Genomic DNA, 5,387 nt, shown 5'->3' with positions numbered 1-5,387 from the left:
ATGGAGGTTCGCACTTCAAGAAATCCTTCCATGCTCTTCTCAAGAAGTACAACATAAATCATATGGTCGGTACGCCATATCACCCACAAACTAGTGGGCAAGCTGAAATTTCAAATTGTGAGATCAAGTTCATCTTGGAGAAAACCGTTAACACAACATGGAAAGATTGGAGTTATAGACTCAACGATGCACTTTGGGCGTATAGAATGGCCTACAAACCACCGATTAGTATGTCTCCATATCGGTTGGTGTATGGAAAAGCTTGTCATCTTCCAGTTGAACTTGAACATAAGGCTTATTGAGTGATAAATATGTGCAACATGGATTATGAAAATGCTGGAAAACATAGAAAGTTATAACTTAATGAGCTAGAGGAGATAACGTAATGATGCTTATGAGTGTGCTCGAATTTACAAGGCGAAGACTAAACTTTTTCATGACAAGATGATTTCTAGAAAGAGTTTTGTTTTGGGACAAAAAGTTCTTCTATTTAATTCTCGTCTTAAGTTATTTCCCGGTAAGCTAAGGTCACGCTGGAGTGGACCTTTTGTTGTTACTATTGTTTTTCCTTATGGTGCAGTTGAAGTTACTAGTCTCACGAAAGGGACGATATTCAAAGTAAACGGCCATAGATTAAATCCATATTACGAAAAATTCCCTACGGAGAATGTGGACGTGATTGAGCTTCGTGATGTACTCCCTCTGGAGGAGTAGTTTGGAGAATGCCAAGTCGGGCTGAGGACGTAAAACTAAGTGCTTAATGGGAGGCAACCCATAGGTTTTGTATCTTAAACCCTTTTATTTTTTGTTTTTATTGTTTTCATATCATATTTGCATCCACATGTTTAATTTCATTCAGTCTGGAATCTATCTTAGAAGAGAATTATGACGAATACCTTTTCGTCAGAAAAAATTCAGACTGCTCGTAGTTCAGTCCAGAGACCGTAACTGTCAGACCGTTTATATAAACACTGTGCCTTTTTGACACTGTGTAGAAAACACATAGATGAACAACTTTTGTGAAATGGAGTTTTTCCAAATTCCTTACCAATTTGCACACTTTGTGCGTTTTATCTGCTGCTACGTCAGAATTCAGACATTTCAGTTTTACACATTGAGGATAATGTAAAGTTTAAGTGTGGGGGAGTATTTTGCATATAGAGTTTTTAGTTCTTTTTGAGTTTTCAAAAAAAAATTGCATAAAAACCTCCAACTTGTAGATATTTTAGAGTCACTAGCATACTTCTAGGTATGTTTACATAGAGAATTCTGACCAACATAACTGAACTTGGAAGTGTTAGGGAACTACGTTCGGATTTCTTACGAATTGGAGTGTTAAATAATGGATTTAATTATGCCGGTGATGCAAATGAGGTGCAGGAAGAAATGCATTATTAGAGTTGCTGATCAATCATTAGTGGAGACTACCCATTTTCATATCAACCGAGGCACCAAACCAGATTTCTTTATAAATGACTAAAGAGCTTTCTTTTGAGTGTGTGTCATCGTACGTTAATTCCGGGTAGAATGGTGAGCTACCCAACCTCCCACAAGTAGAAGCACTACTTTTTGATCTCTTGACTGCTAATTTTATCAATCATGAGGGTGATGTCTATGGACGAAAACCACCTTCTTGTAGCTTGATTTGTAGTTGGCACCATTCTCTCTCTCTCCAACAATAGATCCATAGAAGCACCATCATCATCAACAAGTGGAGCGATATCAAAATCTACAAGGAAGTTTGAAGACGTTTGAGGTTTACAAGCAACAATTCAAGGAAGAGCAAAATTTTCATATCCAAGTAAAAGCAATATATAATGAGCGTATTTTTATATACATATTGAAGACTTACATATAAAGAGCAGAATTCTATATCTAAGTATGAAGACTTATTACAAGAGCGAAGAAAATCAAAAGGTGAGAGTTATTGAAGTTTATGATACAAAGACATTATAAGTTGTGAAGATCAAAGTGGTAACGTACTTATCTCATGGCCATGTTAATTTTATTTCATATTTATTGTTTTAGTTGCAATCGATTTAGAAAAAAAAATACAAAAAAAAATACAAAAATACAAAAAAACAAAAAAACAAAAAAAAAATACAAAGAGATTTGCATTTAGGTTGTTATTTCATCAATAAGGCCATGTGGAAGAAAAATATATAGAGAAGTTTCAAGCAACAAGAAAATTGAGGAAAAGGGAGTTACAAATTGTCAAAGTTTTACGAAGTTCAGGAGTTTATCATCAATAGTTGAAGACCGAAGACGAAGACCGAAGACGAAGACCAAGAAGATGAAGAAGACGAGCTGAAGACTACGTTTCTATTGGATGTTGTGAGAGTGGTGTTATCATCATTGCAATTAGATGCGAAGGTGGTAAGTACTCTCATCCTCTATTTTTAATAATAATGGTTGATTTCCTTTCTTAGAGATCATCAGAAAAATATCTTTATTTTCCACGATCTTGTGGAGTATCCAGAAATAATTCGGAAGGTTTCCTTCCCACCATCCAACGTGTGTAGGATTCTCTCTTCATTCCTACCTGCACACTTGTGAAACCCATAAAAAAACTATCTTATTGAGTGCAATTATCATAAAATCCTTTTAAGTGAGGCAGAAGTCGAGGAGAAATGCTTATTGGTCGCTCTCAAACATGCGTTCTCTCATTATGGTGTGGTTATTTCTCACTTAAGATTTAATAATGAATATGTTCTTTGGTATTTCTAAATTCTTATTACTAGCATGCAGAAACTCTATGTCCTCATAGATTTTTGGATGCTTGAGAAAGGAACCAAGTTTTCTTAATTTTGATTGAATATCTTCATCATCATCTTGAGACCAGCATTCATTAACCTTTTGAAGAAATTCCGGGTGCGATAGCCAATGATCTTCAAACTTGTAATTTGGCGCCACTCTTGCAATATTCCTGCAGGTATTTAATAATATTGGAGCGTGATCACTCGCAATTCTGGGAAGATAAAGTACAGCGGCATTATGGAAACCAATGCACCATTTCGGATTTGCTAGAACCCTGTCAAGACATTTCTTATCAAGCCATCTATCTCTCTTCCATTCGTCCATGTATAGGCAGGACCCTTATAACCCAGATCAATCAAATGATTCATTTGAATGAAATCATTAAAGTAAGAGATATTAGAATTTAAAACCGGTAGACCACCAAAATTTTCTTCATTTGAGACAATTGCATTGAAATCACCTATGAATCATTTTGGACCATTGAATTGCTGAGCGTATTAAGTCATATTTCCAGAATTCAGATCTATGAGAAGCAATCGGAGGTCCGTATATGCAAAATAAATTCCAAGAACCCCTTCCATCCACACCTTGAACAGTGCCATGAATAAGATTAGAAGTCTGAGAAACTATTGCAAAGTTCAGGTCATCTTTCCAAAGTATCCAACGTTCTCCACTTCTTCCCACCGATGCAACAATACAATGAATTTGAAAACCAAATTGGGATACACGCTTTAATGCCACTTGCTCATCCATCTCTGTTTCAGACAAAAATAAGACTGATGGATCAGTATCTCTGAGGAATGTTTTTAGTTCTCTTATTGTTGGGGGATTCCCCAAACCCCAACAATTCCATGCCATCATTAACATTTATCAAGCGGCTGTTGAGGAGATGCAGCCTTACCATAGGATGATCCATAGCCATTCTTTTTTGCATATTTCGAACGTGGAGAGTTGCTGATGATGTATGATTCTTCTTGCAGTATTTTTTAGATTTGTTATCAACGTGGCCATTTATTTCAGGAGGTTGATTATTACGAATTTGGATCCTTGCGCCATAATTAGATGGCCTAGCCACTATTTTCTTTGGAGGGTATTGAATTGCAGAAGAACTTTTTTTACCCTTTTCCATAGCAGAGCGATTTGCGGTTTCTCGATGTAGAATTAGTTCTGAATTCCATATACTCCTTTCCGCCACTGCCATATCAGCCACATGAATTTCAGATCTGAGGATTCTCGCCATAGTGTAGTCAGTCCTTGTATTGTGAGAATACTCTGCTGCAAATGTTGTAGATATCTGCGGACGTAACTGTGCATTCCTATATTCACCAGTTTTTGCTTTTCCTCTCGGATCACGATTTATTGAAGAAGATGCTATGTTTTCATTGATGTTGCTCGCTTGGCAGTTTCTATTCTCTGATTGTTTGTAATGGATTTCATCCACCACAAAAATATCTTTGAAAACTGGTACTTCTTGTTCTTCCAATCTGCCAGAAGCACATATTGTTGACTAATAAGTTGGCTTCACTAACTCCGATGCCTCTTCCTATAAATGTGGCGGGAAGGTATTGTAAACATGATTCTTGTAGAAACTCATGTTAAGTGCATATTTTGCATATATTTAGTGTCGAATCCATGCTAGTAATTGCTTAGTTTCTTGCAAATTATTGTATATTACGTTTGTATTGTTTTGTTTATGTTTTGCTAGGTGAATCATCCAAAAGAAGCGAATTTGCACTTAATTGTGCAAAGAAAGAAGTTAGCCGCAAGCGCAGAAGGGCCAAAGACCAAGTGAAACTCATCCAAAACGGGAAGTTCTTGATGTCATCGTGAAGAGGACGAAAAGACGAAGCCAACGGCGAAAGAATGGAGTCAATTTGACGTCGTATGAGGATTCTAGAAGCATTTATAGCATGCCAAAGTTTTCGAAACATTGAGAACCTGCAAGGTGAAGTTGAAAGGCGATTTCTAAAGGCACCCGACTATTTTACTCGGGGCTTCCACAAGCATCTTCTTCACCAAGCATCACGACCAGTTCAGGGAACTGAAATTAGGTAACTAGCATTGGTAGTTGATGAAGAGGAGATTGAGCTCGAGAGTTTCAGGGAAGTAATGCTGGTGTGAATGGTTTACAAGGGTAGTAAAAAGAAGGGGCTTGTTGTGGGAATTCAGGGAGATGTATTCACTGTCACTAATTGTTGCCAGTTCGATCGAGATAGCAGCATTGATGATGCTCACGATGGAGTCTGTGATGGAGAATATGATGTTTCAATAAGAAGGCAGTGTTGATGGTGCTCGAGTTGGAGGTGTTGTTGATTAATAATGGTGACTGATATGGGTGAACATCATGGAGACCGATAGAAGGCTATGGTCGTTGTAGAGAGGAATGAGAAGAAAATGGTTGCTGCCATTAACAACCATTAACAATGAAGAAATGGAGAGTTGTTGTTGCTGGTGTCGAAGTTTGGTGGAAGTGAAATTAATGGTGATGCTCGTGATCAAGAGAAGGAAGTAACTCAAGTTCCGGTTTTGAGGCAATCGAATAATGGCAGAGATGATAAACCGAGATGGACTTGAGTCTGGGTTCTATTTTTTAATATGCAGTGAAGATGTTAGAAGCATATGGTTTTCAC

This window comes from Papaver somniferum, chromosome 8, assembly GCF_003573695.1.
Source record: "Papaver somniferum cultivar HN1 chromosome 8, ASM357369v1, whole genome shotgun sequence".
Taxonomy (NCBI): Eukaryota; Viridiplantae; Streptophyta; class Magnoliopsida; order Ranunculales; family Papaveraceae; genus Papaver; species Papaver somniferum.
This window is presented reverse-complemented; position numbering follows the sequence as displayed.